Source organism: Mustela putorius, unplaced genomic scaffold (assembly GCF_011764305.1).
Source record: "Mustela putorius furo isolate JIRA1106 unplaced genomic scaffold, ASM1176430v1.1 tig00003898_pilon_pilon_pilon, whole genome shotgun sequence".
Lineage (NCBI taxonomy): Eukaryota > Metazoa > Chordata > Mammalia > Carnivora > Mustelidae > Mustela > Mustela putorius.
In genome coordinates, this window is record NW_025422047.1 from 24,105,396 (window position 1) to 24,133,283 (window position 27,888).

Below are 27,888 nucleotides of genomic sequence, written 5' to 3' on the forward strand. Positions count from 1 at the left end.
TTTTATACTCACAGTAAATTTATAAATTATCCTTAGTATTCATATTATAGCTGGGCAAGTTGAATATCCATGAGTATTGCCTATTGACTCATGGCTGATATTTACAGCTCTGGATTTTGAACCCGGGTTTCAGGAATTCCAAAGTGAGATAATATATCATCTTGTCATAGGACTAAGAATATTGACATGTGTTTGTTTTTAGAGTCCTGAATTATTGTCAGCTCTTTAATACCTAGAATGACATTCACAAATCTTTGCATTTTATTTAAAAAAAGAAAGAAGACAGCCTAGGATCCAGACATATATATACCTACTCTAACAAATGAAATAGTGATTTTATGAAGAAATAGGGTAAGTCATATAAAGAAGGTGGATACATTTATTTTCTCATATTTACTGCTTTTTATTTTATCACTCATTTCTCATTTAAAAATAATTCTTAAGTTTTTACTATGTGGGATAAGCAATATTATACATGTAGATTAAAACATTACCTTTTCATAGGAAATAGGTGAACCTAAACTACTTTTCCTTACCTCTCCCTATGCTTACTAGCAAATAATAGTGGAAATGTTTAGCATTTACTTGACTTTCAAGTACTGTGTAGATAAAATATGCACATCTTCAGATATGTGACCTCGTCTAAACTACCTTGTTAAATTTTCACATAGTGAATAGATGCCTAAATATGTTTTAATTTAACTTAAAATGGTAAAGAATAGCCAAAGAACATTTCTGTCTGAGAACTTTTAGAAAAGAGCAGCAATCATACATAGAGTTCTGCCTGAAAATAGATATAATAAACTTACATGACATGACTGTCCACTTTCTCTCAGGGTCAAGTACAGACACACAAAGGTACTCACATTCTCTCTATGTATGTCTACACACACTCTCCTGCCATTTAGAAATAAAATTGTAGTTCTCTTGCATTTATTTTATCCTGTAAGAACTGAAAGTTTTCTAAGTATTGACTTATAAAATGAAAATTTTTCTTCTCCTTTCCTCTTTATCCCCCTCCTCCTTTCCCTCCTTTTCTTACCTCCTCTCTCACTCAACCCCCACTCCCCTATTTCCTCGCTCACCCTCTGTGTTATCTATTCATCCTTCCCTACCTCTTAATTTTGAGTTCCTTGAAAGGTCAAATACTTAACTAACAAAAATTATTTTATTTAGAGGGAGACTTTATAGCTCAATATTTGCTTCAATTTTAAAGCATCAAGATCTCAAGATTATAATTAAAAGGACATTTCTATAATCATTAACTATACTTCCCAAATAAATAAAAATAAACATGCATTTTTAATTTAAACAAGAAAAATGACTTCATGCTCATAGAATGCTCCATTTTCTTTTCTTTTCTTTCTTTAGAAAAAGAGCCAAAGGCACACTCTACTGACTGAGCCACTCAGGCATACCAAGACTACTACATTTTCATAAACACCTGTGGAAACTGAGGTTTTAAATTTTGTTTTCTGAGAATATATATACGTCTTATTTTCCTTGTCTAATAACTGGGGAGTTGAAATTTAAGTTTTTCCCTCTCTGTTTTTAATATTTTAAAGAATTAAATATAAACTTAAAAATTCCATTTTAAAAAGGTTGATTTTTTTTTTTACAATAATGTGTTTATTTTATTTAGTTTACGTGTTTAATTCATTGCCCAAAGTTACTCATGTGGGAGGTGTCTAACTAGACTTCTTGTTTCTTGTTCTCCTGGAACTGAGAGTAGGAATGAAAAGCTTTCTCCTGGTGATTTCCCCCTGGACATTTGAATTCTCAAGAAAGATTCTTCTATATTAATTTCCCTTTGGCTTAGAAATTAGTTCAGTATAACTTTTTCCAAGTCCTCCAGACAAAGCAGTTTTCTCATACTATTTTCAATAATTGTTTTCCATAATTAAATTCATGTTTTTCTTCTTTTATGGATAGATTTTATAAAATAAGAGGCAGTCTCCATAAATATTTATCACTTTCCTTTCTGCTAACAAACACGAACATACACATGTGATTATGCTTCATTCTCTCTATTTTACCTCTTGTATTATCTGTATTTGTGTTTTTTCACATACTATTAAAACATTTAATAGATAGATTTTGGTTTTGTTTTATTTTTACAAAATTAAATCTATATACCCTAATAGCCAGAACTATCTATGTTCATATATACCTAGTCTAAGAGCAATAGATACTGTCCTATGTCAGTTTGCATTTCTCAGTACTTCTTAAAACTGCAGCAATGTATTTATAGCCAGGGCAGAAGCCCATTGTCTTATCTGGTCATGTCATCTCATTCCCCCAAAAGCACTTTTCAAGGCTTCCTCCTGTGAGAAGGCATCTCTTCCCATTCTGGTTCTCTTAGTGTCTCCTCTTCCTTTGGGTCTCTTTTTCACTAGGACTCTGAGGCACAGATTTTAGTTCTTTTGTATTGTTAGTGTGACTTTTCAAATAGACAGGATGATTCCGAAGGAAAGAATTTCTTACTATGCTTCTTTGATCAGAGAAGCAAGTGCAGTGGAATTTAAACACATATTGATTGGAGTGTACTACATTTTATAGTTCAGAAGATTCCAAATATATAGAGGTTTTCTTATTTACATTATGAAGATTATTTGAATTATAATTCCTTCAAGTTTATAAGATAGGAATTATAGGACCATAGGAAAGTTATTCATTAAAATTCCTTACATTTTTTAATATGGTCATACTTTAAAATACATATTTACTTACTGTTAAATTCTATATTGAAGTTTTATATTTTATTTCAGTACTCATATATCTGAAACACTTGTTATTTTAAGAAGTAGTTGTTTCCTGATAAGTCATATCATATGAACAAATTAAGACTTATCGAATATCAACTGTACATGAAGTATGTCCATATTATAATAAATCTTGAGAGTCTTTTTGACCTGGATTCAAGAGTTTGATGGAGAACGTTGAAATCCCATTATGACTGATAAAATACGTACAATTGTTATTTCTTCTGCTTCCTCTACATGCAAAACAGAAAGGTAGTACACATTTAATTTCCCAACCACTTACACCTTTGGATTCTAAGATCTCATCTCCTTGAACAAGTTGGAAAAGGCAAAGAGCTGTATCTTGGTGCAGATGTATCTTGGTGTAGAATTGGAGTGGCTGGAGAGTACTATGTAAACTATCCAGTCCAGGAGTTGCTGTTTTTCATTACAAATTCTATTCACTGTATTATGGCTCTATTGTTGCTACCAACATACCTTGTAATTCAGCTTTCAAAGAAGATTGAAGGGCATCATATAACTTTTGAATTAGTAGGTTAGATTCATTTATTCATTTATGCAGATTATTTTTATTGAGTGCCTTTGTGGAAACTGCCTGGCAATTTCCCAGCTTGTTCACTGATTAGCTTTCTTGTGTCAGACAAGTTATGTAACTTCTTTAACTCTATTTCCGAAATTTTGAAAGTAAGATAATATTCTGAAGATTAAATGAGATGATATATTTATAAAGCTTTGAATCTAGAAGATAGTGACCATTCAACAAATAGTAGAACTGCTAGCTCCTGCATAACTAAAGACCCTAAATCCTAACAATATTACAAAAATAAATAGATTATCAAAAATAAAATAGAAGAAAACCTTGGGACAATGGCAGCTTTATGTACTTTTAAGTTATTGTTCTCTGTGCTGGAAAAAATGTTTCAACACTATATTGAAATGGATGGAAAAGAATTTGATAGAAAAATAGGAAGAAAAAACGATTCTAATGCACCCTCAGTTACATTTATGCAGTAGAGAGCTTTGTGTCATTTAAATAGAAAATTTTCTGTTTTTTATTCTGTTTTCCAATAACAGACATATCAAGAGTAAAACAAGAGTAAAAAACAAGAGTAAAACATGTATTTTAAATACAAAAATATGATAGACAATGAAGAGAAATTGTAACAACAGAAAATTTGATTATTGCCTAATGTTGTGACAGAGTTCAGTGAAATTTTCTGAAGACATTAAGTTTCTCTGGTATTGGATTTATAGGGTTATTAGTCAAAGGAAAAACTCTGTTCATTTTCTATTGGCAGAATTTTTTCTTTTTATTATGGAAATTTTCTATCACACAAATAGAGAATAACTTTTATATATACAACGTAATCAAATATTGACTTGTTAAAACATTAAGGAATTTAAGTATCATAATAACCCTTCTCTCCAGAAACTCAGTGGATCCAGATTTTACAGTTTACTTGAATAAAATCAACTAGTGACACCATACCAATATAAGTTTTTAAAATATTTTTATTACAGGATATTCTCAAGGTATAAGATGGTGACCATTCAACAAATAGTAGAACTGCTACCTCCTGCATAACTAAAGACCAGAGTTTGATGGAGAACGTTGAAATCCCATTATGACTGATAAAATACATACAATTGTTATTTCTTCTGCTTCCTCTACATGCAAAACAGAAAGGTAGTACACATTTAATTTCCTAATCACACCTTTAGATTCTAAGATCTCATCTCCTTGAACAAGTTGGAAAAGGCAAAGAGCTGTATCTTGGTGCAGATGTATTGGGAATTACTATTTATTATTAATTGCTAATATTTATTATCATTAGCCATCTTCTTATTAGTCAACAAAAGACAATAAGTAAAGGACACAACAGCTGAAGAATTCTTAAATAGAAATTGATGAAAAAATATATAGAGAAATATAAAAAAATTTCCAGATGGAATAGACATAGTTCTTACTGTTACTGCCACTAAGTGCAACTGAAAATGCTGAAAATTATATATTAAAAAACAAAACTGTAAGACACTGAAAGGTGATGAGAAGAAGGAAGACTGGGTAGGGAACTTGAGATGCAGGATGAGTTCTCTGTTTTCTTTGGCTTCATATATTCCCAGACCTGGAACAGAAGGAGTTGACAAACTGAAAATGCCAATGTGTGCAGATGAAAAAAAAAAAAAAAAAGGTGTTCCAACAAACACCTGTTCTTCCAGCCAAGGGCCCTTGAAAGGAATAGCCTAGAAAGGCAAAGTTTTAGATAGTATCTGCTCTACTCCATCCAAACCCATAAAAAATCTATGGCCTCATCCCCCCTCAACCCCATGCTAACAAAGGCCGGATGGGAGCCTCGACTTCTAGTCTCATGAGCCTTTAAGGAAGCATCCAACAGCCCATCAAGGTGGTGTCAGTAAAGGTCAAGAAGGAATATGGGATATTCATTCCTTATGGCCAGTAATGAGGCACTCCAGGACTATCAATGGAGAATTCAGATGGTGAAACTGGACATTCAGAAAACCCAGCAATATAAAGGTCAGAGGAGGTCTCATAATGAGTTGAACTTATACCATCACCCAGCAGTAACGATCCCAACCATGGTGTCAATGGAAATGACTTGGAACTGTTCTGAGAGGGGAGTTTATAGCAATACAGGCCTTCCTCAAGAATCAAGAAAAATCTCAAATAAACAACTTAACCTTAACCTAAAAGAGATAGAAAAAGAAAAACAAACACAATCTTAAAACCAATAGTTGGATGAAAATAATAAAGATTAGAGAAGAAATAAATGAGACAGAAACCAAAAAAACAAAACAAAACAATAAAAGAGATAAAATCTCGGAAACTAGGAGCTATCTTTGATAAACCTCTAGCCAGACTCATTTGAAAAAAAAAAAAGAAGAAAGAAAGAAAGAAAGAAGAAAAGGAAAGGAAAGGATAGGAAGAGAGGACTCAAATAAAATCAGAAATGGCAGAGGGGGAATAATAACCATGACAACAGACCTACAAAGGATTATAAGAGAGGGAGGAGTCAAGATGGCTGAAAAGTAGCAGGCTGAAACTACTTCAGCTAGCAGGAGATCAGCTAGATAGCTTAGATAAAGATTGCAAACACCTGCAAATCAATAGGCAGATCGAAGAGAAGAAGAACAGCAATTCTAGAAACAAAAACAACCACTTTTTGAAAGTTTATCTAATATATATATATTTTTCTTTTTTATACTTTTCTTTATTCGTTTTTTTTTTAATTCCTTTTTTGTTTCTTTCTTTCTTTTTGAACCTCTTTTTATCCCCTTTCTCCCCCTTCACGATTTGAGATCTCTTCTGATTTGGTTAAAGCATATTTTCCTGGGGTTGTTGCCACCCTCTTAGTATTTTACTTGCTCCTGTATATACTCTTATCTGGACAAAATGACAAGGCAGAAAAAGTCACCAACAAAAAAAGAACAAGAGGCAGTACTGAAGGCTAGGGACCTAATCAATACAGGTATTGGTAATATGTCAGATCGAGAGTTCAGAATGACAATTCTCAAGGTTCTAGCTGGGCTCGAAAAAGGCATGGAAGATACTAGAGAAACCCTCTCGAGAGATATAAAAGCCCTTTCTGGAGAAATAAAAGAACTAAAATCTAACCAAGTTGAAATCAAAAAAGCTATTAATGACGTGCAATCAAAAATGGAGGTTATCACAGCTGGAATAAATGAGGCAGAAGAAAGAATTAGCGATATAGAAGACCAAATGACAGAGAATAAAGAAGCTGATCAAAAGAGGGACAAATAGCTACTGGACCACGAGGGGAGAATTGGAGAGATAAGTGACACCATAAGACAAAACAACATTAGGATAATTGGTATTCCAGAAGAAGAAGAGAGAGAGGGGGGAGGAGAAGGTATACTGGAGAGAATTATTGGGGAGAATTTCCCCAATATGGCAAAGGGAACGAGCATCAAAATTCAGGAGGTTCAGAGAACCCCTCTCAAAATCAATAAGAATAGGCCCACACCCCGTCACCTAATAGTAAAATTTACAAGTCTTAGTACAAAGAGAAAATCCTGAAAGAAGCCTGGGAAAATAGGTCTGTAACATACAATGGTAAAAATATTAGATTGGCAGCAGACTTATCCACAGAGACCTGGCAGGCCAGAAAGAGCTGGCATGATATTTTCAGAGCACTAAACAAGAAAAACACGCAGCCAAGAATACTATATCCAGCTAGGCTATCATTGAAAATAGAAGGAGAGATTAAAAGCTTCCAGGACAAACAAAAACTGGAAGAATTTGCAAACACCAAACCAGCTCTATAGGAAATATTGAAAGGGGTCCTGTAAGCAAAGAGAGAGCCTACAAGTGGTAGATCAGAAAGGAACAGAGACAATATACAGTAACAGTCACCTTACAGGCAATACAATGGCACTAAATTCATATCTCTCAATAGTTACCCTGAATGTTAATGGGATAAATGCCCCAATCAAAAAGACACAGGGTATCCGAATGGATAAAAAAACAAAACCCATCTATATGTTGCCTCCAAGAAACTCATTTTAAGCCTGAAGAGACCTCCAGATTTAAAGTGAGGGGGTGGAAAAGAATTTAACATGCTAATGGACATCAGAAGAAAGCAGGAGTGGCAATCCTTATATCAGATCAATTAGATTTTAAGCCAAAGACTATAATAAGAGATGAGGAAGGACACTATATCATACTCAAAAGGGCTGTCCGACAAGAAGATCTAACAATTTTAAATATCTATGCCCCCAACGTAGGAGCAGCCAACTATATAAACCAATTAATAACAAAATCAAAGAAACACATCAACAATCATACAATAATAGTAGGGGACTTTAACACTCCCCTCACTGAAATGGACAGATCATCCAAGCAAAAGATCAACAAGGAAATAAAGGCCTTAAACGACACACTGGACCAGATGGACATCACAGATATATTCAGAACACTTCATCCCAAAGCAACAGAATATATATTCTTCTCTAGGTCAAATGGAACATTCTCCAGAATAGATCACATCCTCAGTCCTAAATCAGGACTCAACCAGTATCAAAAGATTGGGATCATTCCCTGCATATTTTCAGACCACAGTGCTCTGACTAGAACTCAACCACAAGAGGAAGTTTGGAAAAAACCCAAATACATGGAGACTAAACAGCATCCTTCTAAAGAATGAATGGGTCAACCGGGAAATTAAAGAAGAATTGAAAAAAATAATGGAAACAAATGATAATGAAAACACAACGGTTCAAAATCTGTGGGACACAACAAAGGCAGTCCTGAGAGGAAAATATATAGCGGTACAAGCCTTTCTTGGGTACACAACCTAACCCTACACCTAAAGGAGCTGGAGAAAGAACAAGAAAGAAACCCTAAGCCCAGCAGGAGAAGAAAAATCATAAAGATCAGAGCAGAAATCAATGAAATAGAAACCAAAAAACAATAGAACAAGTCAACGAAACTAGGAGCTGGTTCTTTGAAAGAATTAATAAGATTGATAAACCCCTGGCCAGACTTATCAAAAAGAAAAGAGAAAGGACCCATATAAATAAAATCATGAATGAAAGAGGAGAGATCACAACTAACACCAAAGAAATACAAACTATTATAAGAACATAGTATGAGCAACTCTACGCCAACAAATTTGACAATCTGGAAGAAATGGATGCATTCCTAGAAATATATAAACTATCACAACTGAACCAGGAAGAAATAGAAAGCCTGAACAGACCCATAACCAGTAAGGAGATTGAAACAGCCATCAAAAATCTCCAAACAAATGAAAGCCCAGGGCCAGATGGCTTCCCAGGGGAATTCTACCAAACATTTAAAGAAGAACTAATTCCTATTCTCCTGAAAATGTTCCAAAAAATAGGAATGGAAGGAAAATTTCCAAACTCATTTTATGAGGCCAACATCACCTCTATCCCAAAACCAGACAAGGATCCCATCAAAAAAGAGAGTTGTAGACCAATATCCTTGATGAACACAGATGCGAAAATTCTCACCAAAATACTAGCCAATAGGATTCAACAGTACATTAAAAGGATTATTCACCACGACCAAGTGGGATCTATTCCAGGGCTGCAAGCTTGGTTCAACAGCTACAAATCAGTCAATGTGATGCAACACATCAATAAAAGAAAGAACAAGAACCATATGATACTCTCAATAGATGCTGAAAAAGCATTTGACTAAGTACAGCATCCCTTCCTGATCAAAACTCTTCAAAGTGTAGGGATAGAGGGCACATACCTCAATATCATCAAAGCCATCTATGAAAAACCCACCGCAAATATCATTCTCAATGGAGAAAAACTGAAAGCTTTTCCGCTAAGGTCAGGAACATGGCAGGGATGTCCATTATCACCACTGCTATTCAACATAGTACTAGAGGTCCTAACCTCAGCAATCAGACAACAAAAGGAAATTAAAGGCATCCAAATCGGCAAAGAAGAAGTCAAATTATCACTCTTCGCAGATGATATGATACTATATGTGGAAAACCCAAAAGACTCCACTCCCAAACTGCTAGAACTTGTACAGGAATTCAGTAAAGTGTCAGGATATAAAATCAATGCACAGAAATCAGTTGCATTTCTCTACACCAACAACAAGACAGAAGAAAGAGAGATTAAGGAGTCAATCCCATTTACAATTGCACCCCAAACCATAAGATACCTAGGAATAAACCTAACCAAAGAGGCACAGCCTCTATACTCAGAAAACTATAAAGTACTCATGAAAGAAATTGAAGAAAACACAAAGAAATGGAAAAATGTTCCATGCACCTGGATTGGAAGAATAAATATTGTGAAAATGTCTATGCTACCTAAAGCAATCTACACATTTAGCACAATTCCTATTAAAGTACCATCCATCTTTTTCAAAGAAATGGAACGAATAATTCTAAAATTTATACGGAACCAGAAACGACCTCGAATAGCTAAAGGGATATTGAAAAAGAAAGCCAAAGTTGGTGGCATCACAATTCTGGACTTCAAGCTCTATTACAAAGCTGTCATCATCAAGACAGCATGGTACTGGCACAAAAACAGACACATAGATCAATGGAACAGAATAGAGAGCCCAGAAATAGACCCTCAACTCTATGGTCAACTAATCTTCGACAAACCAGGAAAGAATGTCCAAGACAGCCTCTTCAATAAATGGTGTTGGGAAAATTGGACAGCCAAATGCAGAAAAATGAAATTTGACCATTTCCTTACACCACACACAAAAATAGACCTAAAATGGATAAAGGTCCTCAATGTGAGAAAGGAGTCCATCAAAATCCTTGAAGAGAACACAGGCAGCAACCTCTTTGACCTGAGCCGCAACAACATCTTCCTAGGAACATCGCCAAAAGCAAGGGAAGCTAGGGCAAAAATGAACTATTGGGATTTCATCAAGATCAAAAGCTTTTGCACAGCAAAGGAAACAGTTAACAAAATCAAAAAACAACTGACAGAATGGGAGAAGATATTTACAAATGACATAACAGATAAAGGACTAGTGTCCAAAATCTATAAAGAACGTAGCAAACTCAACACCCAAATAACAAATAATCCAATCAAGAAATGGGCAGAGGACATGAACAGACATTTCTGCAAAGAAGACATCCAGATGGCCAACAGACACATGAAAATGTGCTCCATATCACTCGGCATCAGGGAAATACAAATCAAAACCACAATGAGATATCACCTCACACCAGTCAGAATGGCTAAAATAAACAAGTCAGGAAATGACAGATGCTGGCGAGGATGCGGAGAAAGGGGAACCCTCCTGTCGCTCTCGGCCCGCAAGAACGACCCGCAGACGAGGTGAGTGGCAAGCTTCTTTTTTAATAATGGCGGCCGCCGCAAACCAAGCACACAGCGATATTTATGCACGCGCGTTCATGCCCCCTCTCGCCCAATCACAATGCCGCGCACGCAGCGTCCTCGTGACACTCTTATGTAACCATACAGGACTCTATTGTTCTCTAGCGGTGATCATGCGTTTATCTCTTGACTCCTGGTGCTGTGTGCGTCAGCCAGGAGCGCACCCACATCCTCCTAAACCAATCATTCTCAGTTCCTCAATCTTCAGGCACTCCCGTCTACGTGACTCCTTGCATCTGCTGAATGGCTCTCCACACCCTCCTACACTGTTGGTGGGAATGCAAGCTGGTGCAGCCACTCTGGAAAACAGCATGGAGGTTCCTCAAAATGTTGAAAATAGAACTGCCCTATGACCCAGCAATTGCACTATTGGGTATTTACCCTAAAGATACAAACGTAGTGATCCAAAGGGACACGTGCCCGCGAATGTTTATAGCAGCAATGTCCACAATAGCCAAACTATGGAAAGAACCTAGATGTCCATCAGCAGATGAATGGATTAAGAAGAAGTGGTATATATACACAATGGAATACTATGCAGCCATCAAAAGAAATGAAATCTTGCCATTTGCGACAACATGGATGGAACTGGAGGGTATCATGCTTAGTGAAATAAGTCAAGCAGAGAAAGACACTATCATATGATCTCCCTGATATGGGGAAGTGGTGATGCAACATGGGGGCTTAAGTGGGTAGGAGAAGAATAAATGAAAGAAGATGGGATTGGGAGGGAGATAAACCATAAGTGACTCTTAATCTCACAAAACAAACTGAGGTTTGCTGGGGGGAGGGGGGTTGGGAGAAGGGGGTTGTGGTTCTGTACATTGGGGTGGGTATGTGCTTTGGTGAGTGCTGTGAAGTGTGTAAACCTGGTGATTCACAGACCTGTACCCCTGGGGATAAAAATATACGTTTATTTAAAAAAAATGGATTATAAGAGAATGGGATGAAGAATTACATGCCAGCAAATCAGACAACCTAGAAGAAATGGATAAATGCCCAGACATATATCCTCCCAAAATTGAATCCAGAAGAAAGAAAATATGAACAGACTGATTGCCACCAAGAAAACTGAGTCAGTGATCAAAAAATTTCCCAAAACAGAAGTCTAGGACCAGAGAGTTTCACAGTTGAATTCTACCAAACATATAAATAAGAATTAGTACCTATTCTTCTCAGATTATTCAATAAAACTAAAAAGAAAGCTTCCAAATTCATTTTATTAAGCCAGCATGACCCTGATACAAAAGCCTGATAAGGAAACCTCAAAGAAAGAGAACTACAGACCAACATATCTGGTGAACATAGATGCGAACATCCTCAAGAAAATATAAGGAAACCAAATACAACAATACATTTAAAAAGTCATTCACCATGATTAAGCGGGATTTATTCCCAGGATACAAGAGTGGTTTAAAATTCACAAATCAATCAACATGATACATAGTATCAACAAGAGGAAGGTTAAGAGCTATATCATCATTTCAATAGATACACAAAAACCATTTAACAAAGTACAACATCCATTCATGCTAAAAAAAAAAAAATACAAACCTTTCCACAAAATAGGGTTAGGGGGAACAGGCCTCAACATAATAAAGACCATATATGAAAAGCCCACAGCTAACATTCTCAATGCTTAAAAATTGAGAGCTGTAGGGCACCTGGGTGGCTCAGTGGGTTAAAGCCTCTGCCTTCGGCTCAGGTCATGGTCTCAGGGTCCTGGGGTCGAGCCCTGCATCAAACTGTCTGCTCAGTGGGAAGCCTACTTCCCCCTCTCTCTCTGCCTGCCTCTGTGCCTACTTGTGTTCTCTGTCTATCACATAAATAAATAAAATCTTTTAAAAAAAATTAAGAGCTATCCTCCTAAGTTTAGGAACAAGACAAGGATATCCACTCTCACAACTTTTATACAGCATAATATTGGAAGTCTTAACTGCAGCAATCAGACAAGAGAAAGAAATGAAAAGCATCCATATTGGTAAGGAAGAAATAAAACCTCCACTTGCAGATGACATGATACTATAAATAGAAAGCCTAATGATTTCACCAAAAAACTACTAGAATTGTAAAATAAATTCAATAAGGTCCTAGGATACAAAATCAATATACAGAAATCCATTATGTTTCTATACACTGATAATGAAGAAGCAAGAGAAATTAAGAAAACAATCTCATTTAAAATTTCACCAAAAATAATATAATGCCTAGGAATAAACTTAATCAAGCAGGTGAAAGACCTGCCCTCTGAAAAACTACAAAATATTGGTGAAAGAAATCGAAGATTACACAAACAAAAAGAAAGATACTCCATGCTCATTGATTGGAAGAATAAATATTGTTAAAATGTCCATACTAACTAAATTGATCTATAGATATAATGTGATCCACAGAATTAAAACAAATATTCCTAAAATTTGTATGGAACCAAAGATGGTCCAAATAGCCAAAACAATCTTGATCAAAAAACAAACAAACAAAAACCAAAAAATAAAGCTGCATATAGTATAAATCCAGATTTCAAGTTATACCACAAAGCTGTAGTAGTCAAAACAGTATGATACTGGCACAAAAATAGACACTTAGATCAACGGAATAGGATAGGAAGCCCAGAAATAAATTATCAGTTATATGCTCAATTAATTTTTGATAAAACAAGAAAGAGTAAGCAATGGGTAAAAGTGTTGGGAAAACTCTTAAAAATGTTGGGAAAACTAGACAGCTACATGCAAAATAATGGAACTGGACACTTACTTATACTATACATATAAATAAAATCAAAATGGAGTAAAGACCTAAATGTGAGGCCTTAAACCATAAAAATCCTAGAAGAGAGCATAGATAGCTATTTCTATGACATTGGATATAGCAACATTTTTCTAGATATATCTTATGAGTAAAGGGAAACAAAAGTGAAAAGAAACTAATGGACTGCATCAGAATAGAAAGCTTCTGCAAAGTGATGGAAATCAACAAAACTAAAAGACAGCCTATAGAATGAGAGAAGATATTTGCAAATGACATATCAGATGATGAGTTAGTATCCAAAAAAGAGCTTATACTCAAACCCCCAAAGTAAATAGTCCAATTAAAAAATGTGAAGAAGGCATACAACAGACATTTCTCCAAAGAAGACTTGTAGATGGCCAACATACATGTAAAAAGATGTTCAACACCACTCATCCTTAAAGAAATACAAATCAAAACCACAATGAGTTACTACCTTACAGCTGGCAGAATGGCTTAAAAAAAAAAAAACAAAAAGCCCACAAGAAACAAGTGTTGGTGAGGATGTGGAGAAAAAGTAACTCTTGTGCACTATTGGGAATGCAAATGGGTGCAGCCATCAGGGAAAACAGTATGGAGTTTTCTTAAAAAGTTAAAAATAGAAGTACCCTACCTTCAAGGAATTGCACTACAGGGTATTTACCCACAAAATAAAAAAACACTACCTAAAAAGGATTTGTGCACTCCTATGTTTATTGCAATATTATTTTTAATAGCCAAACTATGAAAACAGCCCATGTCCATCAATAGATGAATGTATAAAGAAGTGGTTGTGTGTGTGTGTATGCATGTATGTGTATATATATATACACACACACATATATACATATATATGTATACATATACACATATATACAAACATATATAAATAATAATCCCCTTATACATATATATACATATATACTTTATACATATATAATGGAATCCTAATTGCCACTTGTAACAACATGGATGGAGCTACACAGTACAATGCTAAGTGAAATAGATCTGTCAGATAAAGACAAATACCATATGATTTCACTCAATGTAATTTATGGTACAAATGAACAAAAGAAAAAATAAAAAGGGAGACACACAAAATACGGATTCTTATCTATAGAGAACAAATCACCAGAGGGGGGATGTGTGAGGGGGATGGTTGAAATTAAAGAGTACAATTATCATGATGAGCATTGAGTATCACATTGTTGAATCACTATATCACACACCTAAAATTAATATCATATTGTATGTTAAATATATTGGAATTTAAAAATTCAATGAAATTTTTTAAAAAAGGAAAGCTCAATGTATGGTATCAATAAAATAATGGAGGGGAAGAGGAAAGAATCAGTTAATTGAGTGATAGGAAAATAAAAGTGACACAATCTTGAAAGACAGAGAGAAAATAGACTGAACAACAGAAAAAAGCCTAGAGAACATTAGAAAGCATTAAAAAAAAAGTTCATACTATTGGAGTCCCAGAAAGAGAAGAGACCAAGATTTTTAAAATACTTGAAGAAATATTTGCTGAAAAGTTTCTTCATTGGTCAAGAGACATAATGCTACAGTTTTTTAAATTTTTTAAAAAATATTGTATTTATTTATTTGATAGAGATCTCAAGTAGGCAGAGAGGCTGGCAGAGAGAGAGGAGGAAGCGGGCTCCCTGCTGTGCAGAGAGCCCCATGTGGGGCTCGATCCCAGGACCCTGGGATCACGACCTGAGTGGAAGGCAGAGGCTTTAACCCACTGAGCCACCCAGGCGCCCAATGCTACAGTTTCAAAGAACTAAGGAAACCCCATACAATAATTCAAATAAATCTATACCAAGACACATCATAAACTTTTGAAAATTAACACGAAGAAAAAGCTTGAAAGCAGCAAGAGAAAAACAGGAGTTTACCTATTAGTGAAGGTCAGTTAGAATGAGAGTAGAGGGAGGTAAAGGGAACATAAAGGAATCAGGTTTTCTACTCATACGAACTGGTGAAATGATGACACTTATGAACTTTGATATATGTGTATATATAACTTAATACCTAGAGCACCCACTAAGAAAGTTATACAAGGTGACATACTCAAAAACACTATTTACTAAGCAAAACAGAATTCTTTTTGTTGTTTTTTTTTTTTTTAAAGATTTTATTTATTTATTTGTTATAGAGAGAGAAGCAAGAGCAAGCACAGGCAGACAGAGTGGCAGGCAGAGGCATAGGGAGAAGCAGGCTCCCTGCCAAGCAAGGAGCCCGATGTGGGACTTGATCCCAGGACACTGGGATCACGACCCGAGCTGAAGGCAGCCGCTCAACCAACTGAGCCACCCAGGCGTCCCAAATTCTTAAAAATATTTAAATTATCCAGAAGAAATCAGGAAAAAGAAACAATAGAAACAAACTAATATTGAACTGGAATAAAATTATTTTAAGCCCTAACATACTGGTAATTACATTAAATGTCAATTGTTTAAATATACCAATTTAAAGCAAATCAGGAGGGAGAGTGGATAAAAAAAAAGACATAATTTTATGCTGTCTGAAAGAAACTCACTTCAAATATAATGATACAGGGAAGTTGAAAGTAAAAGGATGGAGAAAGGTGTATATTGCAAGCATTAGTTGAGAAAAGTAACAATGACTATTAATAGCTGATAAAGTAGACTTAAGAGCAAAGAAAATCAGCAGAGCGATATTATATAATGATAAAGTGAGTCCACTAAAAGAGCATGGCAATCCTAAGTGTGTGTGCATCAAGTAACAGAGCTATACCATATGTGAAGCATCAGTGGTGGAATTGAAAGGAAAGATAGAAAAATCCACAATTACATTTGGAAACTCTTTCAAATATTGGTGTGACAACCAGGCAGAAAATCAGATAGGAATTAAAGAAACTCAGCACCACCATCTACCAATGGGATCTAGTCAGCAATAAAAATAAAGTATTGATATACACAACTTGACTGAATCTCCTGGGAATTGTGCTGAGTGAAAAAATCTAATCCTAAAAATTATGTTTCAATTTTATAAAATTTTTGAACTGACACAATTTTTAAAATGGTGAGGGATTAAGGAGGGGGTATGGTTAGAAGGAAAAGGGATGTGATAATAAAAGAACAACCTTAAGGATTCCTGTGGTGATGAAAATATTTTGTATTTTGACTATATTATCAGTGTCAGTATACTGGTTGTGATCTTGTATGAGTTGTAAAAACTATTACTATTGGAGGGAAATAGGGAAATGATAACAGTAATCTTTATTATTTTTTATGAGTGCATATGAATCTACAATTTCCTCAACATAAAAAGTTAAATTAGAAAAGGTAAATAGGCAAAATAATAATCTATGAAATAATAAGACAAAGATAGGTTAATATGATTAAAGGTGGCCATCAAAAGAAGAGTATGAAATGTCTGTATTAAAAATAAATGGAAACATGGAGCAATTTTTCAGCATTATGGAAGACCAAACCAGGGGAAATGTATTTTTGTATATGGGTCCTTCTTCATTGTTTTAGAAATTCACATTAGAGACTTGGAAATAAAGCCAGAATGCTTCTCTTATCAGTTTTAATGTTATGATTCCAAGTTACCTTATTTTTATAGTCAATTCAAGAAGATGCAGTATTGAGTTTTCTTAAGTGTTTCCTTCAAATTCTTCCCTCTTTCATGCATATGCTATGCCCCCAATCAAGAGATGAGGCTAATTTTCCTGACCTCTGACTCCCTGAAACTGGTTTTATCAATAGAATATGCCTGAAGGATCCTTTTGTCATTGTGGGTCTGGCATTTAATTGGCATGGGGTTCCTGTTTTTCCCCTTCTTAAAATGCTCATTCTGGAGGAAGGTACCTGACAAGTAAGTTTCTACCTATAGATACTTGTGAGATGGCAAGCTGAACAAATTAGAAGTTATGTGAACAACCAATATGCAAATATCCCTGCCATCCCAGCAAAGGCACCAGACATGTAAGTGAGGAAGCCATCTTGACAATGCCCAGTGAAATCTTCAGATGACTCTAGGCTCTGCCATCATTGTATTAGAAAATTATCAGAAACTCAGTTGAGAATTGACTGGATGAACTGTCAACCACAACAGTCCTGTAAAACGATACTGTATTAAGTCACTGGGTTCTGGAGTGATTTGTTGTAGAGTGGTAAGTAGAACACACTCCTGATAAATGAGGCCAGTGTCACTGTCAAGAATTAAAACTACTTGTGCTTATGCCAAATGTCTGTGGTTTAATTTTCCATAGGTATAAGAATGAACTAGTCATAATAGTTACATATTTTATATATGTGTATTATATGTATATGCATATGTACAGCAACATATATATGTATTGGAGAATTATTATTCAATATTATGCAGTTCTGTTGCCATGTTGAATAATCCTGTCTTCTAACATCTTTACAGATAAATGTTTTTTCTATCCCTTTAATAATTTTAGGTTCTGTTTTTTAATCTTCTGAATAAATTACTGATCATATTAACATACTGGAAGAATGTTCTATATTTACATTAACAGAATATTTAAGTCAAAGTTAAAAGTGAAAGGAAAGGCAATTATTTTGTAAAATTCAAACTGCATAGCAATAGAAGAGGTTTTGTTTTTATAGAAAAAAATCCCTGCATTTACATCCTTATTATAAAGCTATAATAATGCGTTAGATTAAACTAAGCTTTTTGGAGGCAACTGTGTAGCTCAGTTGGTTAAGCCTTTGACTCTTGGTTTCTGCTCAGGTAATGGTCTCAGTTCCTGAGATTGAGTCCAGCAAGGGGCTCCTTGCTCAGTGCAGAGTCTGCTTGAGATTCTCTCTCTCTCTCTTTGCCCCTCCCCTGCCTGAGCATGCATGCTTTCTCACCTTCTCTCTCTAAAATAATAAAGTAAATAAATAAAACCTTAGAAAAGATTAAGCTTTTGCTTTTTAGTTCAGCTATTCTATATCAGTAGAGAATTATTATTTGAGTTATTATCTACTAAATTTTTATTTTTAGAATCAAGGAGTTAGGTCTAAAGCTGTAAGTTCTTGCAAAATAATATTTAGTCTTCATTAGAGAAAATGTAAACTGTATTATCATTCTAAAAATCGGTTCTACACATTAATTTCTGTAGCAAAAGTTTATACTTGTTTTAATATATATCTTTTAAAGTTTTTAGAAGAAAATTATCTGCTTAAACATTTATATAACTCATTATAGAAAGAATGGAAAATATAGAAAAGTTTAAAGAAGAAAATCGTCTTACATATTTTCAACTCCTAGAGATAGCTGATATTAGTTAATGCTTTGGCAGTTTTCCTAGAATTGTTACATAATGATGATTATATGGAATTTATGAGATTATATTATCCTATGAAAAATAGATTTCCTATTATAAAGCAATGCATGTTCACTTGATAATATTTGTAAAATAAAAAAAATTCAAAGTAAAATACCGAATTCCCATTCCCAGTGACAGCATGAATATGTTGGTATATTTTAATTATTTTATTCTTATATTTTAATATGAAAATGATAATTCTGTACAAAGTAATTTAAAGCCTAATTAATACAATAATTCCAGGTCCTAGATGGATAATATCATGGGGGAAAAAAAATCCTAGGAAGAAATAATTTCTGCCACTGAGTGATATTATTTTTTAACAATGATTCAGTTCATATATTACAAATCACATATTTCAAAATGTGCCAGATGTTTTTAAATTCTTTGGTTTTATTTGCCTTTATTTTTCTGGTTAAGATTGTTTCTTTGAGATAGTTCCTCTTTTTTAATATATGCATTTACTGCTATAAATTTCTCTCTAAAAACTGATTTAATGTCATGCACAGATTTTATATGCTAAGTTTTTGTTTTTACTCATTTGAATACACTTATTTACTTTAGAGTTTCTCTTTGACCCATAGGTTATATAAAAATGGGTTATTTAGCTATGGATTTATAAGCAATTTTTTAATGTTTTATTGATGTATAATATATTATTTGCTTCAGGGGTATAGGTCAGTGAATCCTTAGTCTTACACAATTCACAGCACTCACCATAGAATATACCCTTCCCAATGTCCATAACCCAGCCCCCCTATCCTTCCCACCCACCCTCCAGCACCCCTCAGCTTGTTTCCTGAGATTAAGAGTCTCTTATGGTTTGTCTCCCTCCCCAGTCCCATCTTGTTTCACTTTTTTCCCCTCCCTTCACCCCACGATCCCCTTGCCCTGCCTCTCAAATTCCTTATATCAAAGAAATCTTATGATAATTGTCTTTCTCTGATTGACTTATTTCACTTAGCATAATACCATCTAGTTCCATCCACATTGTTGCAAATGGCAAGAATATAGTTTTATGATGGCTGCATAGTATTCCATTGTATATATATACCACATCCTCTTTATCCATTCATCTGTTGATAGAAACCTAGTTTCTTTCCATAGTTTGGCTATTGTGGACATTGCTGCTATAAGTATTTGGGTGCACATGCCCCTTCAGATCACTACATTTGTATCTTTAGGGTAAATACCCAGTAGTGTGATTGCTGGGTCACAGGGTAGTTCTACTTTCAACTTTTTGAGGAACCTCCATACTGTTTTCCAAAGTGGCTGCACAAGCTTACATTCCTACCAACAGTGTAGAAGTTCCCCTTTCTCTACATCCTCGCCAACTTCTGTTGTTTCCCGACTAGTTAATTTTAGCCATTCTGACTAGTGTGAGGTGGTATCTCACTGTGGTTTTGATTTGTATTTTCCTGATGCTGAGTGATATGGAGCACTTTTTGATGTGTCTGTTGACCATTTGGATGTCTTTGTTGCAGAAATGTCTGTTAAAGTCTTCTGCCCATTTCTAGATTGGATTATTCTTTGGATGTTGAGCTTGATAATTTCTTTATAGATTTTGGATGCCACCAATTTTTGGTACTTGAATACATTTAAGCTGAGATTTGCTACTGCCTGAGATATGAACTAATATTATATTTGGTATGCACTTGAAAAGATATTGTGTTTTGCTACTGCTGGGTTGTGTTTTATAATTGTCGATTAGTTCACTTTGGTTCATATTGCTATTGAAGTCTTCTGTATTTTTTAATTAACATATAATGCATTATTTGCCCCAGGAGTATAGGTCTGTGAATCATCAAGCTTACTACACATTTCACAGCACTCACCTTAGCACATACCCTCCCCAGAGTCCATAACCCAACCACCCTATCCCTATCCACCTATGCCACCAAAACTGTCAGTTTATTGAGTTTGGTAAGTTCTTTATAGATTTTGGATACTAGCCCTTTATATGATATGTCATTTGCAAATATCTTCTCCCATTCCATCAGTTGTCTTTTGGTTTTGTTGACTGTTTCCTTAGCTGTGCAAAAGCTTTTGATCATGATGAAATCCCAATAGTTCATTTTTGGCCTTGTTTCCCTTGCCTATGGTGATGTTTCTAGGAAGAAGTTGCAGTGACTGAGGTCAAAGAGGTGGCTGCCTGTGTTCTCAAGGACTTTGATGGATTCCTGTTTCACATTGAGGTCTTTCATCCATTTTGTGTCTATTTTTGTGTGTGGTGTAATGAAATGGTCCAGTTTCATTTTTCTGCATGTGGCTGTCCAATCTTACGAACACAGTTGGTAGAAGAGACTGTCTTTTTTCTATTGGACATTCTTTCCTGCTGTCTTGAAGATTAGTTGACCATAGAGCTGAGGGTCTATTTCTGGGCTCTCTCTATTCTGTTGCATTGATCTATGTGTCTGTTTTTGTGCCAGTACCATACTGCCTTGATGATTACAGCTTTATATTGGAGCTTGAAGTCTGGAATTGTGATCCCACCAACTTTGGCTTTCTTTTTCAACATTCCTCTAGCTATTTGGGGTATTTTCTGGTTCCACATAAATTTTAGCATTATTTGTTCCATTTCTTTGAAAAAAATTGATGATATTTTGATAGGGATTGCATTAAATGTGTAGATTGCTTTAGGTAGCTTAGACATTTTCACAATATTTGGTCTTCCAATCCATGAGTATGGAACATTTTTCCATTTATTTGTGTCTTCCTCAATTTCTTTCATGAATACTTTATAGTTTTCTGAGTATAGATTCTTTGCCTCTTTGTTAGGTTTATATTCCTAGGTATCTTGTGGTTTGTGGCACAATTATAAATGGGATCAACTCCTTAATTTCTCTTTTTTCTGTCTTGTTAGTGTGGTAGAAATGGAACTGATTTCTGTGCATTGACTTTATATCCTGAACTTTACTGAATTCCTGTATGTGTTCCAGCAGTTTTGGAATGGAGTCTTTTTGATTTTCCACATAAAGTATCAACTCATCTGCAAAGAGTGAGAGTTTGACTTCTTCTTTGCCAATTCAGATGCATTTTATTTCTTTTTGTTGTCTGATTGCTGAGGTTAGGAGTTCTAGTACTATGTTGAATAGCAGTATTCATAGTGAACATCCCTGCCATGCTCCTGACCTTAGGGGGAAGTTCTCATTTTTCCCCATTGAGAAGGATACTTGCTGTGAGTTTTTCATAGATGGCTTTGATGATATGAGGAATGTACCCTCTATGCCTACACTGTTTACAGAATTTTGATCAAGAAAGGATGCTGTACTTTGTCAAATGCTTTTTCAGCATCTATTGACAGTATCATATAGTTCTTGTTCTTTCCTTTATTAATGTATTGTATCACATTGATTTGCAGATGTTGAACCAACTTGCAGCCCAGAAATAAATCCCACTTGGTCATGGTGAATAATCCTTTTAATGTACTGTTGGATCGTATTGGCTGTATTTTGGTGAAAATTTTTGCATTTGTGTTCCTCAAGGATATTTGTCTGTAATTCTCCTTTTTGTTGGGGTCTTTGTCTGGTTTTGGGATCCAGGTAATGCTAGCCTCATAAAATGAGTTTGGAAGTTTTCCTTCCATTTCTATTTTTTGCAACAGTTTCAGGAGGAAAGGCATTAATTCTTCTTTAAATGTTTGGTGGATTTCCCTGGGAAGCAGTCTGGCCCTAGCCTCTTTTTTGTTGGGAGATTTTTTTTTTAAAGATTTTTTTTTAAAGATTTTATTTATTTATTTGAGAGAGAATGAGTGAGAGAGAGCATGAGAGAGGAGAAGGTCAGAGAGAGAAGCAGACTCCCCAAAGATCTGGGAGCCTGATGTGGGACTCGATCCCAAGGCAGTCGCTCAACCAACTGAGCCACCCAGGTGCCCCATTGTTGGGAGATTTTTGATGACTGCTTTAATCTCCTCCCTAGTTATGTGTCTGTTCAGGCTTTCTATTTTTCTTGGCTCAGTTTTGACAGTTTTTATGTCTCTAGGACTGCATCTATTTCTTCCAGATTGTCAAAATTCCTGGTGTATAGTTGCTCATAATATGTTCTTATAATTGTTTGTATTTCTTTGGTGTTGGTTGTGATCTCTCCTCTTTCATTCATGATTTTATTAATTTGAGTCCTTTTTTCTTTCTTTTTGACAAGTCTGGCAAGGGTTTTATCAATCTTATTAATTCTTTCAAGGAAGTGGTTCCCAGTTTTGTTGATTTCTTTTCCTGTCCTTTTGGTTTCTGTTTCACTGACATATGCTCTGATCTTTATGATTTCTCTTCTTCTGTTGGGTTTTAGGTTTTCTTTGCTGTTCTTTCTCCAGCTCCTTTAGGTTTATGGTTAGGTTGTGTACTTGAGACCTTTCTTGTTTCTTGAGGAAGGCTTGCATTACTCTATACCTTCCTCTCAAGACCGCCTTGGTATGTCTCAAAAAGTTTGAACAGTTGTGTTTTCATTTTCATTTGTTTCCATGAGTTTTTTTTCAATGCTTCTTTAATTTCCTGCTTGACCCATTCATTTTTAGTAGGATGCTCTTTAGCCTCCATGTATTTGAGTTCTTTCCAACTTTCTTCTTGTGATTGAGTTCTAGCTTCAGAGCATTGTGCTCTGAAAATATGCAGGGAGTGATCCCAATCTTTTGGTACCAGTTGAGGCCTGATTTGTGACCCAGGATGTGATGTATTCTGGAGAATGTTCCATGTGCACTAGAAAAGAATGTATATTCTGTTGCTTTGGGATGGAGTATTCTGTGATGTCTATCTGGTTCAGTGTGTCATTTAAAGCCTTTATTTCCTTATTGATCTTTTGCTTAGGGGATCTGTTCATTTCAGTAAGGGGGTTATTAAAGTCCCCTACTATTGTTGTATTATTGTTGATGTGTTTCTTTGATTTTATTATTAATTGCTTTATATAATTGGCTGCTCCCATGTTACGGGCATAGATATTTAAAATGTTAGATCTTTTACTTGGACAGACCCTTTGAGTATGAGATAGTATCCTTCCTCATCTCTTATTATTATAGTCTTTGGCTTAAAATCTAATTGATCTAAGGATTGCCACCCCAGATTTTTTTTGATATCTATTTGCGTGATAAATTGTTTTCAACCCCCCCACCCCCACTTTAAATCTGGAGATGTCTTTGGGTCTAAAATGAGTTTCTTGTAGATAGCATATTGATGGTTTGTTTTGTTTTTTATCCATTCTGATACCCTGTGCCTTTTGATTGGGGCATTTATCCCAGTTACATTCAGGGTAACTATTGAAAGATATCAATTTAGTACCACTGTATTGTGTATAAAGTGACTGTTACTATTTATTGTTTCTGTTCCTTTCTGGTCTGTTACTTTTATGCTCTCTCTTTGCTTAGAGGACACTTTGCCCTATTTCCTGTGGGGTTGGTTTGGTGTTTGCAAATTCATTTAGGTTTCGTTTGTCCTGGAAGCTTTTAATCTCTCTTATTTTCAATGACAGCCTAGTTGGATATAGTAATCTTGGCTGCAACATTTCCTCGTTTTGTGCCTTGAATATATCATGGCAGTCTTTCTGGCCTGCCAGGTCTCTGTGGATAAGTCTGCTACCATCTAATATTTCTACTGTTGTATGTTACAGACTTTTTTTCCCAAGCTGCTTTCAGGATTTTCTCATTGTCACTGAGACTTGTGTGTTTTACTATTAGATGACAGGGTGTTGACCTATTTTTATTAATTGTGAGGGGAGCTCTCTACACCTCCTGGATTTTGATGCTTGTTCCTTTTGCCAAATTAGGGAAGTTCTCTACAATAATTTGCTCCAATATACCTTCTGCCCCTCTCTCTCTTTATTCTTCATCTGGGATCCAAATTATTCTAATATTGTTTCATCTCATGATATCACTTATCTCTTGAGTTCTCCCCTCATGGTCCATGGTCCAGTAGTTGTTTCTATCCTTTTTGGTCAGCTTCTTTATTCTTGTTTGGTTTTCTATATCACTAATTCTCTCTTCTGCCTCATTTATCCTAGCAGGACGAGCCTCCATTTTTTATTGCTTCTCATTATTAGCATGTTTGATTTCAACTTGGTTAGATTTTAGTTCCTTTATTTCTCCAGAAAGGGATTTTATGTCTCCAAAAAGGGTGTCTCTAGTATCTTCCACACTTTCTTCAAGCCCAACTAGTACCTTGATAATTGTCATTTTGAACTCCACTTCTGACATATTACTAATGTCTATATTGATTAGGTCCCTAGCCATCAGTACAGCCTCTTGTGGTTTTTTTGTTGTTGTTGTTTTGTTTTGTGGGGAATTTTTCATCCTATCATTTAATACAGATAAGAATAGATGAATGAGAGAACAAAATACCAAAAGGGTAGCAACAACCCCAGAAAAATGTACACTAACCAAATCAGAAGAGACCTGAACCCACAGGGAGAAGGAAAGTGGAAAGAAAAAAGGGGAAAAAGCATATATATACATACATGTATATATATATATATATATATATACATGTATGTATATATATGTTAGAGTGGGAACAGAACAGAGTCACACACTTGATTTTGGGTGTATTTTGTTCTGTTGAAAGAAACTATCTCCCAAAATTTTAAAGAAAGATAAAGTTATATGTGTACAAAAATAAGGATAAACACAATGAAGGGATGGAATATGATTGTAAAGATGAAAATTAAATAAGATTCTGAAAAGGGAATTGATAAGAAGTTGGTTGAAAAAAAATTAAAAAGAGGAAAGAATGTGATCAGGCTGGAAGTAGAACAATGCTATGGGTTAGACTTAGGGTATATTTTCATCTATTAGAAGAAACTGTATCCAAAACTTTTAAAGGGAAAAAAAAAGCCTATATGTATACAAAAAATAATGTTAAATACAACGAAGGGATAACATATTACTATAAGAATGAGAATTTAAAAAGATTTTTAAGAGGTATTGATAAGATAAAATAGTTTAAAAATGTCAAAATAGGGGGATCCTGGGTGGCTCAGTGGGTTAAAGCCTCTGCCTTCGGCTCAGGTCATGATATCAGGGTCCTGGGATCGAGCCCCACATCCGGCTTTCTGCTCAGCGGGGAGCCTGCTTCCTCCTCCTCTCTCTCTCTCTCTCTCTTTCTCTCTCTCTGCCTGCCTCTCTGCCTACTTGTGATCTGTCTGTCAAATAAATAAATAAAAATCTTTTAAAAATCTTTTAAAAATGTCAAAATAGGAAAGAGGAAAAATAAAAAATATAATAAAAAATAAAATTAAAAAAATTAACTTTGAAAGACTAAAGGATCATGGGGAAAAAGGCATTAAATATATGTGTTGAAAACTTGTTCTTGGCTGGATGTTCTTGCTGGTCTTCTGAGGGTGGGGCCTCTTGCAGTGATTCTCATATGTCTTTGCCTGAGTCAGAATTGCACCGCCCTTTCCAGGATCAAGCTAAGTAATATGCTTGGGTTCACTCTGGGTAGCTTTTGTTCCCTGAAGTCTTTCTGTATAGCTTTGGAGGAAAATGAAGATGGTGGCTACCAATCTCCTTATGAGCTGAGAGCTCTGGGCCCACTCCTCAATGCACCCTCAGAGAAAAGCAGTCAATTTCTCCCATCTCCCTGGTCTCCAGCCACACTCCAAGTTGTGACCGAGCATTTCTATCTCAGATGCATGGCTCTCTTTGGAGTTTCCAAACCCAGCTGATTCCTGTGCCACTCCTCCTGGAGGAGGAAGGTGAGTCTCCCCAGATCTGCTGCTTGTTGTGTCCCTGGTCATAGAGCAAAGGCCCAAATATGCTATGGATCCCCATTTAAGGTAATCCCAAGCTGAGAGCCCACTCCTTGTCTCTGTTTCTACAGCCAGCTTCCCCACTCTGATACATAGGAGCTCTGAGGCACACAGACACACCTGTCCTGAGATTGCAATGTCCCCCACAAGTGCTCCACCCTCCGCTTAGCCTCTGGAGGTGATGTCCGTCAGTGGAGCAGACTTCTAAAAGTTCCAATTCTGTGGTCTGCTGCACTCTCACTTGCTGGGAGTTGGCCCTTCCCCCCACAGTCTATCTTCTTGTCGCTTTGGATTCACTTCTCTGCATGTCCTACCTTCCAGAAAGTAGTCGATTTTCTGTTCCTAGAATTGCTGCTCTTCTCTTAAATCTCTTGTTGAGTTTGTAGATGTTCAGGTTGTTTTGATAAACATCTAGCTGAACTCTTGGGACCTGATGATATTTCAGTCTTCTACTCCTCTGCCATCTTGCTCCTTCCCCCTCTAAAGTCTTCTGTTTTCTTAGTGATTTTATGTCTACTTGTTCTATCAACTCTTAAGAGGGAAGTATAGAAATGTCCAATTATAATTGTGAATTTTCCCATTCCTCCTTACAGTTTATCAGTTTTTGTTTCCTGCTCTTGAGACTTTGTTATTAGATGCATATACTTTTATGATTCTTTTGTCATCTTAATAGTTGTCTCCTTGTCTTTATGAAATGCTCTTTTTTGTATCTGATAACATTCTTGGCTATGAAATTTACTTAGTCTGCTATTAATATAGCTACCTGACTTTTTGATTAGTGATAGCTAGGTGTTATGGGATGAATTGTGAATTGTGAATTAATATATTACACTGAACACCTTCTCTTGAATTCATTCTAAAACTCCAAATCCCAATAACTCAGAACATGACTTTATTTGGAGATAGGGTCTTTAAAGAAGTAATTAAATTAATATGAGGTCTCCCAACTAACAAGAATTCAGGGCTGGAAGTTCCAATTCTGTGGTCTGCTCAGCGCGGAGCCCAGGGTAATTCTACCAAACATTTAAGGAATTAATACCAATTATTCTGAAGCTGTTCGAAAAAATAGAAAGAAGAAAAACTTCCAAACTCATTCTATGAGGCCACTATTATTACCTTGATCCCCAAACCAAAGACCCCACCAAAAAGGAGAATTACAGACCAATATCCCTGATGAACATTAATGTCAAAATTCTCACCAAGATACTAGTCAGAAGGATCCAACAGTACCTTAAATGGATTTTCTCCCATGTCCAAGTGGGAGCTATTCCTGGGATGCAGGGTGGTTCAACAACCACAAATCAGTCAGTGTGATACATCACATTAATAAAAGAAAGGACAAGAACCAAATGACCCTCTTAATCGATGCAGAAATAAACATTTGACAAAAATACATCATCCTTTCTTGATTAAAAGTCT